Source organism: Schistocerca cancellata, chromosome 1, assembly GCF_023864275.1.
Source record: "Schistocerca cancellata isolate TAMUIC-IGC-003103 chromosome 1, iqSchCanc2.1, whole genome shotgun sequence".
Lineage (NCBI taxonomy): Eukaryota > Metazoa > Arthropoda > Insecta > Orthoptera > Acrididae > Schistocerca > Schistocerca cancellata.
The window spans coordinates 868,536,366-868,552,840 of NC_064626.1; the positions used below are offsets into that span (position 1 = coordinate 868,536,366).

Here is a 16,475-nt window from a genome sequence, read left to right on the forward strand (position 1 = left end):
TATATAAATATTTTTATTTTAAACTGCTACAGCTTCACATTTCTTACTACGAAATATATTAGTATATAGTGCAGTTGTGATAGTTGTCTTTTACATGAGAATGAAGAGCTGAAGCGTTTTCACAGTGTTTCGATTGAAGGACTAAATAATAACGATTCACGTGCACATAAAAAGACTGTCGTTGTGTCTAATTAATCAAACTCACGAATAATGTCACATTCATTCTGAGGCATCATAGAGTAGACCTACGCTTCGTTTCAGCTTTTGTGACAATGGACCATGCATTTTCTCCTACAATACCACAGCAACACATCCAGTGTTTTTCCATAACCAAAATAGCGAAAAATTAAACGCACTGATGGACGTAAGTAAAAATCACCACTTTTACAAATTGTCTGTTTTGGCAACTACAAATTTTGAGTATTTCCAAACAGTTGCTATATCTGGAAAATTCCAAGCTTATACGGAAAAACTAAAAAGCCATGTGATTCTTAACATTTTCCCGACGAACTGAAAGTTTTAAGAGGTTTCGGAATTGCAGCCGAATCATCTTCATTTCTTGCCACAATATTTCGGCTCGAAATCGTCCAGCCAGCTTCAGGTAAGTGACCGCCGTTGGAGACTGCTGCCCTTTTTCATGTTACAATGACGCCATTCCAATGACATCATTGGAGTGCACGTTGGAGGTGTGGTGGTGGGACTTGAAGTCTCATACCACTTCCGGCGATGGAGGTTCAAGGTAGCAGGCAATAGGTAACATAACTTCATAGGTACTGATATGATTGTGCGATGATCGACACATATCAAGTGGTCGTATCAAGACTGACACTTTATTAGTGGCCATAACAGGGCTATCATTAGCCATGGTTGAATCGGATTCCTCGAGGATGGAGAGAGGAACAGGGTGGCGATGCCAGTGCCAGGGAATCATGGTGCCAATGTGGTGTAAGCCAGTGACAGCGTCACACAGGGTATCCACTTCGTCATAGAGACGGCTTGCCTTCTCCCGAATGGATGTCTCCAGAGTTACCATGTTTATTTCCTCATGCAGGGTAAAAACCCTCGTGAGGGGAGGGGCGTGCAGGATCCACCAAAGCACCTTATTCTGCAGGAGCTGGAGGGTCTACATTGGGAAGGAACTAATTGTGGTCCATGCAGAGGAGCCATAGGTGAGGGAAGGGTGGACAATCATCCAGTGCAGTAGCAGCTTGGTTTCTAAGTTCAGTTCCCTGCTATTGAACGGTGGGTACAACGCTTTTATCAGCTTCTGTCCTTTTTGGGTGACGTATTCTGCATGTCGATGGGAGAGCAGTTATTTATCCATCTGGATACTTAGACATTTGATTTCTTAGGACCATGGGACCTGGACGCCTGCAATAGTGATGTTGTGGGGGAGAATTGAGCGCCGTTTGATGAAGTAGACTGCTGTAGTTTGGCAACATTGAGGCCAATCTTATTTGACAAATCTAGGTGAATGTTGCGTCCACCTGTTTCTGCGGACGAGCAGTGAGCTGGGCTGTGTTGCAGCTGGTCGTATAGAGCGCCATATCCTCGTCGTATTGCACCAGGTGGCACTGTGGGATGACTGGAATATCACTAACATAAATTTTAAAGAGAATGGGAGACAACACAGAGCCCTGAGGGCTACCCATCAACATGCAACGTAAGCTTGAGTGTTTGCCTTGCTGAGTAACCAAGAAGGTACTACCTTTGAGGAAATTATACAGGATCTTGACGTAGATGTCTGGGATGGTCGTCTATGTCAGCATTCTGTATGCAAGTTTGTTCTTCTAGATCTTGTTTACGCATTTTGCAGGTCCAGGAAAACTGCTGGCATCAACATGATGGAGTTAAAGCCCTTGCTGGCATGCTCCGTGATTCTAAGAACTTACGTAACGTCCCCTTAGAAAAAACTTTATAAATGACAGTGCTGGAAAACCTCTACCGGTACATTATTTGAGTTTCAAACAGCTGAGCAAAACTGAACGTGCTCAGACATTTCTCTCTTTAAGTACTCTGATCAACACTAAACTGACACACAATATTTTTAGCGCAACGCGGTCTGACTTTCAATAATCCCTACAAAAGAATGGCCCTGACTAACAATAACCTATACCTTTCATGAATCACTTACCTCACAAAAATCTTCGTTACTCGAACCACTGCAATACAGCGAGCGCCAATACTGCCAGCTAAATAAAAGATCCTAATTACTGAAGGCACTAACTATTCATGATATCCAGTATTACCAATTTACTCTTTCTGATGGACACACGTCCAAATCGTCCGCTCTCAAAATTCTGCCATCTCTCTCCCCACATTCACCACTGCTGATGGCTCAACTCCAACTGCACAAAGCTACACACTGTTCGCATCCAACTGCCCAACACTACAATAGGGAATATTCCAACAATGCCAACCAGCCAAAGATTGCACTCAGCACAGTCAGTGATTTTCATACAGAGCGCTAGGTGGTGTTACCAAAATAAAAACCTAAACAGGCTATTTACATAGCCCCCGTGCTCCGCACAAAAAATTTTACAATTTGTTTTGGGCAGTGCAGAAGTAATGGATTTCCATGCAGCCTTGAAGAAGTAGTGTTGTCCTTCCAACGGAAAGACAATGCTGACTCTTGACATGCAGAGAGGTAATGGGCCACAACAGAGCAAACCCACAGTAGAGTCTGTCGAATTTTTGAAGAATATTGGTAGGTAGGTCATCATAGAGCAGACCCACTTTAATCCTGGTAGAGATTATGATATTGGTGGGCCACCAAAGGAGCAGACCAACTGTAGCCCTTGCAGAGATAATGGTATTGGTGGGCCATCAAAGGTGCAGACCCACTTTAATCCTTGTAGAGATAATGGTATTGGTGGGCCACCAAAGGTGCAGACCCACTGTAGTTCTTGTAGAGATGACCAGCAGCCAACTGTTGTGATTGTGCAGGCACACTATCACCATCAAGGAGTCTTGCGGACAATATAGCAAGTCCATATACCACCACTTGTGCACTCACAAACTTTTTGGAATGTCCTTAGAACCAGCAGTGCTGTTAACCAGTCCCTTGCTGAATTATCAACACATGTGCAAATGCTAACAGTCCTCTTTTTTTAACTTCTCACATATATTGCATATACTATGACCAACAAAAACATGTGCAGTGAAATGACACTTAATTTGAAGAACTGGTGTCTATACAATTATTAATTTACAACATAAGAATACAATTACAAAGGTACAAAATACACCATTAAAGAACATAATAGTACAGATAACATTTGTAGTAATACAGGCTTTACAAAAGAATAGAAATAAACTTATACATCAGTGTTACAGGAATTATGACATAAGTAAATACATAAAAGATAAGAATAACTTTCGAAACATCAACTTCACACATGAGCATTAAAACAAAACAGAATAAATAACGTCTAAACATCTTTGCAAAGTAAATAACAAATTAATAGAAAAATTCTATAACATAAGTCTTACACATAAAGACAGGAAGAACAAAAATACACAAGGGTATACAAACACATAGTGGGATTACACAAAAGGAAAGGACAGGGTTTGTTTTACTGCAGTATTTGTAGTATCTGATTTGCAAACAAAACTTTCTTTACTTCTTGGAGATCTCACTTAGTTTATCATTATTCCGAAAAAGTCCTATCTATACCTGTTGTCCCTAAACCCCACTGTTTTGTTCATATCCTCTTTCAAAATAATTATTCTTCATTGTAAACTACTCATTTTGGTCCCAATCGTTTTCATATAACTTCTCAATGCATTCTTTCCCTACTCTCCATAGTTAGTTTCTTATGTAGTATCCCACCTCCCCCCCCCCATTTTAAGCTAACTTAAATCTACTGAGCTCAGATACATAAACTAAGGGACGAGGCAATGCAGCAGCACAAAACAATTAACACAAACAGAAATGACAAAAAAACGCAAATTGGCAAAGCAAGCAGCAGTATACTTAAATTAGCAAAGCAAATGCAACATTACAACTAATATTAGCCAATGCGCAGCAACAAGAAAAATAAATCAGTAGTAAAACTGGCTTAATACAATGTAAAATTCAATAGAACTATACCTGGAAAACAGCAGCAGCAAATGCAATAACTTATACCTAAACATGGTAAAGCTCAAGCAGAAAGAATATTACAGTAAATATAGGAAATGTCTAATACCTATGTCAGATCTTAACACTGGAGTGATACATCACAAAACTTGCTCTACAAAAAAAGTTACCAAATCGTTGAAAAAATTATGTATCCAATTTCTGTGAAGGGAAATGTCTGTTTGTGCTCCCTTTTTTAAGAAAGTAGATCATAAAATTATTCTTTACTGGGTCTGTAGACAGAAAACTTATCTATTAGTACATCTATTAAATTTTATTTTAACCAATGCTGCAGTGCAGCTAGAAACTAGATATTAAACAAAATGAGCAAATATATACATAAAGCAAGGCATGAAAAGTCATTCGCTAACCATATGGCATTTCACAAGGCAGTAAAATATCTTCCAACTAGAAAGACATTAGTCGTCAAATGATTCTCATCATTTCATTAGGCATTTCAGTAACATCAGAAAGTACAAGCTCCAAAGTGTAATCGTATGTCTTCAAGTATGTACATGTCGGATTTTGCGATGCTTTCTTCAAAGAAATGTCAATATCAAGGTTAATGGCCTCTTCTTTTTTTTAGGCGACTGTCGTGCAGCTGGACGGCCACAACACATTATGTCAAGGTCACTTACCTCCCTTACTGAAGTATTTATGCCAGCAGTTTCTGCTACAGTGACAGTGTCATATATATAAAAATTTGACCAGTTGAGAATTTACATTACAAATTAGTAGAAACAAAATCCTATAAATATAACAGCGTCCAAAAAATTTTTACCGGCAGTGTGATAAATTCACGCATGTACACACATATCATAACTCTTAAAGTACGATGCTTGGTTTCCAACATCCTTTTTACTAATCAGAGTCCCTAACCACTACTCAGCGTTCATATACATATAAACACGTAATCACATTCCTCATATAACATCAACTTATTGATCATAAACATACCTCAACAGCATAATACACATTGTGGTCCTAATAATGTCATCATCACAGCTTCTTTCAGTAATTTCAAAACCTTAAAAAAATTCTCTGCTCATTTCAGTAGTGACATCTACCTCAAACGTACTTCAAAAATCATGATCCCATACCAAATACCTCATTCAAAGCTTTCGTAGTATCACAATGGTTCCAAAAAAATATGAACAATTTACAAAGTACAGACAAAATACAATTTCATAACTGTGAATTCACTGACATAGTAAAAAAATGTTTGTCTCTCTTAAATGATCAGATAGCTGTGAAATTCTGTGCTAGAGAAATATGGTACCGATGTGTAAAGTTGTATAAGCAAATACCATATTAGCTAGGGCTCCTAGCGCTTGCCCCACGCTTAGTACACAAAATAAACATGTACCCCCTGAGGATTAATGTAATTATACCCTCAGGTGTTACAGATTACAGCAATGGAATGAAAAGTATTGCGGAAAACCTTTGTATATTTGTAATTCAAAAATATTTAAAAATAAATGTTTTAAGTACAAAATTAATCACTAAAATACATGTATTGTAGCACTAAACTGTGTGTCTTGTTGTAAGATAGTTTCTGTCATTACTTCAGGGTAAAAAATGTGCCAAGTGTCGTAATTATCGTCGTCCATAAGCAAAGTTCTGTAGAAATCAATGTACTTACCTCATAATAAACAAAAGTGAAATGCTTTGTGTATAGATATCGTAGTTATTGCGTACATTACCGTGATCAAGATAGTACTATACTGTAACATATTGTTGTGCTACAAAAGGCTGTCCCATTGTAGCTATACCACAAACATGTTTTACTTTCCAGAAGAATTCAGAAAAATTGTGCAGATATAAAACAGATACAGCTCAAAAGCAATAATATAAATTGTGTGACTGTAGGCTTTCCCAGCGTAAACTATAGATGAAGGTTTCTCGGGTCTCCAGCTAGGTGGTAGCGTTGATATCTCGCGACGTTTCGGGAAGTGTCATACTACCCATCTTCTGGCGAAGTGTCGAGATTCGTGGAGAGCGGGCTATCTATATGCACAGTCACCCCCCTCCACTAGACCTCGGGTGGCTGCGGTGGACCAGCGGCGTGTGCGCGGTGGTGGGGATGGCGGTCGCCCCCGGCGGCCGCATTCGGTTCTCGGTGTAAGCATTCCGTTTGCGTCCGCGGCGGAGGACATTGACGGGCGCGCTCCCGACGGATTGCCGCTATCGCCGGGTTCCATGCTGCGCTGAGTTGGTATCCCTCGTCTCTGTTGACCAGATTCTCGTGAATCCTTATTTCTATGGATTCTTTGATCACGCTTTCCCAAAAGCCAGATGCTCGGCCCAGTACCTTCGTGTTTTCGAAGTTGAAGGCGTGTTCTTCATTGATGCTGTGTTCTGCTATGGCTGATTTTTCTGTGTGGACTAGTTGCATACATCTGATATGTTCTTCGCAGCGTTTAGATATGCAGCGCTGTGTTTGCTCAATGTATTGCTTTCCACAGCATGATATGCTGTACACTCCTGGTGTGTTAAGGTTCAGCGCATCTTTGGCAGAACCTAGGAGCTCCCTCGTCTTCGGTGGTAGTCGGAGAATGGTTTTGATATTGTATTTGCCCAGAAGTCGTGTAATTTTGGCCGAGAGCGGACCCACGTACGGAAGGAACGCGAGTCGTTTGTCTTTTTCTTCTTCTTCGATATCTTCTTCTGGGGTTCTCACTGCTTCCTTCTTCCTTTTAAGCACCCTGTTGTTCTGCGTTTCACTGTAGCCATTTTGATGGAAGGCTTCCCTCAGGTGTTGCAGCTCGGATGGTAGGCTGTCTTTGTCGCAGACGGCGCGCGCCCTATGTACCAGGGTGGTCAGTACTGTTTGTCTTTGTGCTGGATGGTGGCAGCTTCTTGCATGAAGTTATAGGTCTGTGTGTGTCTTCTTCCTATGTACTGCATGGCCTAGAGAACCATCTGCCATCATCTTAATTAGAATATCAAGGAAGGGGAGGCATCCATTTTCTTCCACTTGCATTCTAAATTTGATGTTCGGATAGATACTGTTGAGGTGTTCAATAAACTCATCTAGCGCCTGTTTGCCATGTCCCCACACGACAAAACTGTCGTCGACATAGCGGAAGAAGTGCTTTGGTTTCTGTCTCGCAGTTTGAAGGGACACCTCCTCGACATGTTCCATATAGAGGACTGCAACGCATGTCCCTGAGTATTTTTACGAATTCGGCTGAGTTTCTCACTGCAGCCACCATGTGAGAGTATCTGGCTACTGGGAAAGCGTTATCAGAGTCCATAGAAATAAGGATTCACAACAATCTGGTCAACAGAGATGAGGGATACCAACTCAGCACAGCGATAGCGGCAATCCGTCGGGAGCGCGCCCGTCAACGACCTCCACTGCGGATCCAGACAGAATGCTTACACCGAGAACCGAACGCGACCACCGGGGGTGACCGCCATCCCCACCACCGCGCACACGCTGCTGGTCTACCGCAGCCACCCGAGGTCTAGTGGAAGGGGATGACTATGCATATAAATAGCCCGCTCTCCACGAATCTCGACACTTCGCCAGAAGATGGGTAGTATGACATTTCCCGAAACGTCGCGAGATATCAACGCTACCACCTGGCTGGAGACCCGAGAAACCTTCATCATTACGTAATCGTGTAACGAACAAGGAAGAATGTACACACAATAACACCGTGTCGTCTGTTCACTACAAAAATGCATTCGTAATTACTGTCTAAATAAGTTCCTTAGGTTCTTGACTGGATAGTTAGCTTTAAGACATAGTTGCATGTTAACAGTTTCTAATTGTGACAAAGCGTACTAGTAATGTGAAGTGAAAAATTTTATGGCAAAGACTAAGTTAAAAAGCAGATTACCTTTCAATAAACGGTTTTACATGTGAAATCTGGTGCAATCCTTTACTCTTTCTAGTACGCAGAATTTCAACTTCAATGCAATTATCATGTGGTATACGTCGGATTCTGTAAGGTCCATTGTAAATCAGAAAGAATTCGTGAGTCAAGTGTTTCTTCTTAGGTGACAATGAATGAGCTTTAATAAGAACTCTCTGACCAATATATAGTTTCTTTGCATTTGCTTTACTGTGCAGTTTTTTTTTCCTTTTGTCTGCAGCAGAATTTATATTTTTCATAGCCAAATCAATTATGTCTTTGTGTCGAAGTTTATGTGTATTTGGAAAAGGTACAAGTTCTCTGATTCTGTTTGGTGGCTCTTCATTCTTCAGTACAGGAATAGGTGGTAAAGCAGTGGAGTCATCAGGTATTTCATTGAGCACATTTTGAAATAACTGTAAATATCTGTCCCAATACTGATGCTTTCTGTGACAATAAAATCTGCAAAGCTTATTGATTTCCTTCATAATCCGTTCAGACGGGTTACAATGTGGTGAGTTCAATGAAATAAAAACAGGTTTGATTTTATGATTCCGAAGCATGCGTGACCCAACAGCAGATCTGAATTGCGGTCCATTATCTGAAATGACGTTAGCAATGTGGCCAACTTCATGTAAGAAATTTTTAACAAAGGCGTTGGGTACAGACCGTCCAGTGGCTTTACATAATGGAGTGAAAGAAACAAATTTTGACGTAAGTTCAACAGCGACTAGAACATACGAAAATCCATTCGATGTTCTGACAAGGGGTCCCAAGAGATCAACAGCAGCAAATTCTTTTAATTTAGAAGGAATGATAGGAAACAACGGAGCACGATGTGAGATAGTAGATGGTTTAGCCCTTTGACAAAGTTTATAAATAGACAAGACTCTTCGAATTCTCTTTTTCATATTGTTAAAATAACAAGTCGTCCGAAGAATATGATAACATTTTCGTGGACCAAAATGTGCGTAGCTGAAATGAATGTACCAAATGAGCTTGTTAACAAAATCGTCAGGAATGCAAAGTACCAATAGCCTGTCATCAACAGTGCAGCGTTTGAAGAGTATGTTGTTTTTAACCAGATAATAATGCCGAATCTGCATGGTTATCCTTACATGCCATTTACTTTTGTTGTCTTTCCAAATTGGATCCTTATCTTGTTCAAGAGCAATGTCCTTTAAAGATGTGGTGATGAAGTTTTCAAAGGCGACTTTCTGAATGTAAGGAATACTGAAATTTTTTTCGAGGTTGCCTTCTGTGTTACTTTTCTCAAGCCCAGCCAGTGCATGTGATAGTACGTCGGCAACAATGTTCTCCTTGCCGGGAATGTAGACTATTGTGAAGTGGAATTCTTGCAGAAACAATGCCCAACGTTTTAACCTGTCATGATTTAATTTTGAAGTTATAAGAAACTGTAATGCACGATGATCACTGTATACTTTTACGTGCTTACCAGAAAGAAAGAAACGGAATTTGTTAAATGCCCAAACGATAGCTAAAGCTTCTAATTCAGTAACGGAATATATTTTTTTCAGATTTTGTTAGCACTCGGCTAGCAAAAGCAATGGTTTTCTGAACAGTAGTGTCCTTTTTAATGGCTTCTTGAAATAAATCGGCACCAAGACCGACTTTAGAAGAATCCGTGCTAAGGCATAAATCTTGTGACAGATCTGGATGAGCTAGTATTGGCGCGTTAAGTAGCGATTCTTTCAAATAATTGAATTCCAACTGTGCCTGTTCGTCCCAGTTTCGTATAGTATTTTTTCCAGTGAGAGAACAAAGTTTTAGTGTAACTAGAATTAGCATATTCAGAAAACGACGGTAAAAATTTACGAGACCTAGAAAACTGCGGACTTGTTTTTTTCTGGATGGACCTGGAATCGCTCTGATTGCTTTTCGGGATCCGGCTGAATGCCTTCAGAAGAAATAATGTGTCCCAAAAACTTCACCTTTGTCCTACCGAATTCGGACTTTTCCAAGTTAACTGTAATTCCAGATTCTGCAAAAATACGTAACACACTGTTGAGGATGCGATTATGTTGTTTCCATGAGGCTTCTGCTATTAGAATGTCGTCCACATATAAGGTGATTTGACGTTTTAAGAACTCATTTTATATGGAATTTATCGTGAATGAATGCTACCGAAGCAATGTTCAAACCAAAAGGAAGTTTCCGAAATTGATAATGAACGCCGAAACAAAGAAAAGCTGTGTATTTTCTACATTCTGGATGAAGTTCGATCTGATAAAAGTTGGATCTGAGATCAATGGAAGACAACACTTTTACACTATTAAAATTTCGCAGAAGTTCTTCCAACGTTTGCGGCCTGTCTGTTTCAGGAATGATGATAGTATTGATTTGTCTCGAATCTAAGACAAGCCTGAACGATCCATTTTTCTTCTCAACAACATGTAGTGGATTTTTGTATGAGCTTACTGCAGGCTCAATAATGCCCTCATCAAGCATAGATTGTATTTCTGTTCTAACACTGTCCCTCTAAAACCTTCTTTCTCTAAACTTATTTCAGCATCGTGAAAGTTTAAGATTGCTTTGTATTCATTCAAAGAGTCTACTCCCAATATAATTTCTGTTGACAATAATGGAACGATAAGGAAGTTCATAGAGAAACTATGGCTTTCACAAAAGGCTTCTAAGTTAGTTTGTTGGCGTACATCTACACTTTGTCCAAAGTTTGCACTTTGTAATTTAATTTTACGTAACGGAAGTGTGGGGCAATCGTTCGATTTGTTGCCTTTGCTAAAGGCTGTTTCATTAATTACTGAAATGTGATTGCCAGAGTCAAGTACTGCCGTAAATTTTACATCATTTACTGTAATGTGAATTACGGGATATGCAATGTTGTTCCGTATCACGTCGTGTTCCTGGAGTAAGATGTCCCTAATGTCGCCCATTTTTACGTAATTAATAGCCACGGCAGCTACGTCGTCAGCTTCATAAGTATCTTTTGTGGCTGCCAGCGGTGTGAGTCACTGCCTACTGTCTCTTTGTTGGTGTGCGTCATTATTGGGATTAGGAGACCTAACTTCTATAAATTCACCTTGCCGAGAGGGCCCTGCCCCATTTGAATCCCGCCAGTTCTAATGAAATTCAGGTCTGTCGTTATGATTATATCTTCTGTCGTCATGTCGGTAGTTTCCATAGTTTCTTTCTTGTCGGTCACTTGGTGGAGGACTTCTACCGGAATCGTAACTCCGCGGTAGACCGTTGCGTCTGAAGTTATTCTGTCTCCCTTGATAATAATTATGTTGGTTCCCATATTGTCTGTTTCTCTGATTGTCTCTGTTATAGTCATTACCATGGAGAGGTGATCTTTCCCTGTAATTATTATTACTCTGCAACGGTTGTCATGTGGGTGGTGTCTGTTTTGGTCACGATTTGCGTTGTAAGAATAGCCTTGTCGTGTCCAGTTATTATTTCTGTCGTCGGGGGACTGTGACAGATGTGACCTGTAATTGTTGTGTTCCTGTTTTCACATGCCGCGATTGTCAGTGTCAATTTCCAATTCTTGTAACAGTCCCTGAAAAGCTTCTATGTCGTCTTTGCAACGTCCTGCCAAAATAATATGTCGTAAATGTTCAGGCAATTTGATTAAGCAAATGCGAATAAGTTCAGAGGGCTGTATTGGTTTGACAGATACTGATTCTTATGCAACATGTCTTCAAAATATTTGACAAGACTGGAAAATTCAGATTGTTCGAAATGTTTTATCATTATGATGCTATGTTTTACGCGATCTTGAGTAGCTTGAGACCAATATGCTGAGAGAAAGGCATGATAAAATTCTCCTTCACTGTGACAATCGTGAATAACCGATCCCATTCTTACAGCTGGTTCATTCTCTAAGTAGCCACACATAAATTCTAATCTGTGCTCCAATGACCATTTGGTTGGAAAACAATGAGAGAATTGGTGAAGCCATGCTTGTAGATGAATGTCGTTGCCGGAAATCTTAAATATTTTGATTTTACGTGTAGTAATAAGCAGCTTATAGTCAAAATCATCATGTCGTGGAGTCGCATATCGGTCATTGTTTCGGCGGTTCCACCTCAAAATTCGGTGTACCATGCCAATTTCTTTCATCATTTCCGAAGTGCCCTGTGTTATTATTTTGTGGCTGTTCCATATTTCTATGTCCCTCTTCCTGTGTTGGAGCGCGAGTGTCCTCTGAAATATGTAATTCTTGTATTACTTGTGTCAACTAATCTTGTACTTCCCGGATTTCTCTATTGTGTTACGTATTAATTTGATTTTGTTTAAATTTCTTAATTTGTTCATACTCTTCTGTGTCAGTGAAGGCTACAGGTCTTGTGTCACTAAGATCATCATCTACCTTTGTAGATAAATTAGTGAACTGATCCGAAAGTTGGCTACTTTCTCCGATAATGAACTATTGTCCTCAGTGTGTTTTTCTGAACCAAGTTTCAGTGTGTCCATTTGTGTTGAAAGCGTATCTACTCTGTCCTTTAAGTTATCCTGAGTTTTAGCAAGTTGCGTAACCGAATCGGTAGAAGCAACTGATTCAATTTTAGCTTGCAACGTGTCGCGATTTTCATGAACAACAGTTTGCAGTTCTTTTATGGCTGCTTCGTGATTCTGTAATGCATTTTCATGACGCGAAAAAATAGGTTGAAAATGCTCACAAATTTGTGTTTTTACGTCATTACAGACTTTTTGACATTTATTTTCAATTTTAAGTAACTCTGCAGTTAAATCTTCTCGCGTTTGTTCAAGAGTTTGTTCCATTGAGTCTAACTTTTGAAGCTGTTGCTTTGTTTGTCTCTGACTTTGTTCCACTGTGTCTAACTTTTGAAGCTCTTGTCCCATTTGTTTCTGATTTTGTTCAAGCGCTGTGTCTAACTTTGGAAGCCTTTGTCCCATTTGTTTCATTAATTGTAATAACAATACACTGGTGTCTGAAACATATTCCTCAGTGCTATTCGCTATTGAACCGGCAATAATCGCATTTTGAAAAGCAGAAAATGTGTCTCGACTTATTTGAGAAAACGGTGAGGACGCAAAACCTGAATCTACAGTATTTGCAAGATTGTGTCCTGCCATTTCAGATTCCTGAGGCGAGCTGTTGCCGACCGATCGATCGATAATGCTTCCCTGTTCACTAATCGTTTTACTGTCTGCACCATTATTTGCCGCCTGGTCCATTTCCCTATGCACAATTACCAAATTACTATGATGAACATTAGTTAACTCATTACACGGCGGCGCTAACACACCGTTTTCGTCTTCACTGTTATTTCTCGGTTTACTTTGGAGCCTAGTATTACGTTTTTCACACGCCAGAATTGTCACAATATTTCACACGATAACAAGAAAAGCACAATCTGAAAAGCAAAAACAAGAAAACACATTAGCATAGCACTGAAAATAATATCTAGTTAATTGCAAGAGCAGCTGCGAAATACTTGGTGCAAATCTACATGCATGCCACAACTGTTCTACTGTACGAAAACGAAAAACTACAACTACAAAGGAAATTCTCTCTACAATTACGCGCTAGCTGCAAACAATAGCTACACTAATTACACAAACTACAAAAAAAAATCAAAAGATTCCAGTGAGGTATCCTCGGCTATGGGTCAACATATGTAACGTCCTCTTAGAAAAAACTTTATAAATGACAGTGCTGGAAAACCTCTACCGGTACATTATTTGAGTTTCAAACAGCTGAGCAAAACTGAACGTACTCAGACATTTCTCTCTTTAAGTACTCTGATCAACACTAAACTGACACACAATATTTTTAGCGCAACGCGGTCTGACTTTCAATAATCCCTACAAAAGACTGGCCCTGACTAACAATAACCTATACCTTTCATGAATCACTTACCTCAAAAAAATCTTCGTTACTCGAACTACTGCAATACAGCGAGCGCCAATACTGCCACCTAAATAAAAGATTCTAACTACTGAAGGCACTAACTACTGATAGCCGTAGGTAGGAAATGAAAGATTCTGATAGAGAACAAACAACGTATTTACCTTAACAATGTTCAAAAGTCAACATATATACAGGGTGAGTCACCTAACATTAGCGCTGGATATATTTCGTAAACCACATCAAATATAGACGAATCGATTCCACAGACCGAACGTGAGGAGAGGGGCTAGTGTAACTGGTTAATACAAACCATAAAAAATGCACGGAAGTATGTTTTTTAACACAAACCTACGTTTTTTTAAATGGAACCCCGTTAGGTCTGTTAGCACATCTGAACATATAAACAAATACGTAATCAGTGCCGTTTGTTGCATTGTAAAATGTTAATTACATCCGGAGATATTGTAACCTAAAGTTGACGCTTGAGTACCACTCCTCCGCTGTTCGATCGTGTGTATCGGAGAGCACCGAATTACGTAGGGATCCAAAGCGAACGATGATGGACCTTAGGTACAGAAGAGACTGGAACAGCACATTACGTCCACATACTAACACCTTTTTATTGGTCTTTTTCACTGACGCACATGTACATTACCATGAGGGGTGAGGTACACGTTCGACGGGCGTTTCATAGGACGTGGAGGACGCATAAATTGGCCAGCCCGTTCTCCTAATCTTACACCTCTGGACTTCTTTCTGTGGGGTACGTTAAAGGAGAATGTGTACCGTGATGTGCCTACAACCCCAGAGGATATGAAACAACGTATTGTGGCAGCCTGCGGCGACATTACACCAGATGTACTGCGGCGTGTACGACATTCATTACGCCAGAGATTGCAATTCTGTGCAGCAAATGATGGCCACCACATTGAACATCTATTGGCCTGACATGTCGGGACACACTCTATTCCACTCCGTAATTGAAAATGGAAACCACGTGTGTACGTGTATCTCACCCTTCATGGTAATGTACATGTGCGTCAGTGAAAAAGACCAATAAAAAGGTGTTAGTATGTGGACGTCATGTGCTGTTCCAGTCTCTTCTGTACCTAAGGTCCATCACCGTTTCCTTTGGATCCCTACGTAATGCGGTGCTCTCCGATACACACGATCGAACAGCGGAGGAGTGGTACTCAAGCGTCAACTTTAGGTTACAATATCTCCGGATGTAATTAACATTTTACAATGCAACAAACGGCACTGATTACGTATTTGTTTATATGTTCAGATGTGCTAACAAAACTAAAGGGGTTCCATTTAAAAAAACGTAGGTTTGTGTTAAAAAAACATACTTCCGTGCATTTTTTTATGGTTTGTATTAACCAATTACTCTAGCCCCTCTCCTCACGTTCGGTCTGTGGAATCGATTCGTCGATATTTGATATGGTTTACGAAATATATCCAGCGGTAACGTTAGATGACTCACCCTGTATATATTAGTTCATGATATCCAGTATAACAAATTTACTCTTTCTGATACCAGCCAAACATGGAGACAACTGCCCATGCTTTTGCCAGAGGATCTACTGGACTTTCACCATAGACATAAGGTGAGGGGCAGTAAGAGATGGCCTTTGTCTGAATGTGGTAACAGCTGCCAGTAAATCGTGTTCATCCTTGAGGTCATCAGGCATAAGGTCCTGGACGAGCAACTGGTTCTGAGCCTCAAATGCGTCGGCCAGAGTTTCAACCATATGGAGGGCATCATAAGTTAAGCTATTCACAGTGCGGATGGGATAGTTGGTCTTCATTGCGGAGCGCTGTAGAGCTCAGACAGTAGCATATTCTGATTTATATTGGAGGAGAAAGGCAGACATTTTGTCCTTTAATTGTTCTGTTTTCCAATTGGTGAGGGCTAAGTCCTGGGATGGTGCGGGTGGCCGGTTCGTCGTTGGTTTCCTCCTTGGAGAGCTGGAGGACTTATGACCTTTTGGTATAGAGGCCATCCTTACAGGAAGCCAGATGGTGGGGGTCGCAGGTGGTGCCCAGACAGTGGGAGCATGTGGGTTTTTCTGAGGCTGGAAGTTTTCAGTCTACTGATGCAAGTAAGCTTGCACATTTGACACATTAAAAAGGCAGTGAACAGAAATTGCTGTTGTGGCAGATGGAGGGACCGTTGTGGCCTTCATATGACTCAGTATGCACCTTGGTACACAGTAGACACCTGATTTGGTAAATGCATTCGACATACCCTCTCCTAATAAGGAAGGCAACATAGGTGGGCATAGGCATAACTTCCAGGTCTCAGGGTCCCGCTTATTGTATTGGTGGACCAACGGGGCCAGGACTGTGAGATGGAGTAATTCATCCCTGACCTCTGTTTCTGTAATTTCGCAGGAATGGTCTTTGATGATGATTTTTGTTCTTCTGTCGCCAGAAGCCTGATGAGTGTAGTAATCCATAGCTGTCTACTTCACAAAGTTGAGGACTGGAGACAGTCGTTCTTTGTGTCAAGCAGGTGCTTGACACGATCTTTCTGGCAAACTGCTCGCAGTTGGTCTGCAATAAGGCGTTGCAGTTCAGTTTTCAGTTTAATGTAATATGTGGGATTGTAAACGACGATAGGAGGGAT

At 40.4% G+C, this 16,475-nt stretch overlaps 1 protein-coding gene across 1 annotated transcript in view; it reads left to right on the forward strand.

Moving 5' to 3' along the window:
* The window catches only part of LOC126189843 (cilia- and flagella-associated protein 251-like), a 794,634-nt gene that overhangs the window by 43,833 nt on the left and 734,326 nt on the right, over nt 1-16,475 (forward strand). The window contains exon 2 of the mRNA XM_049930974.1: nt 4,707-4,749. The gene's annotated coding sequence lies outside the window, so the exon portion shown is untranslated. The remainder of the gene's footprint in view (nt 1-4,706; nt 4,750-16,475) is intronic.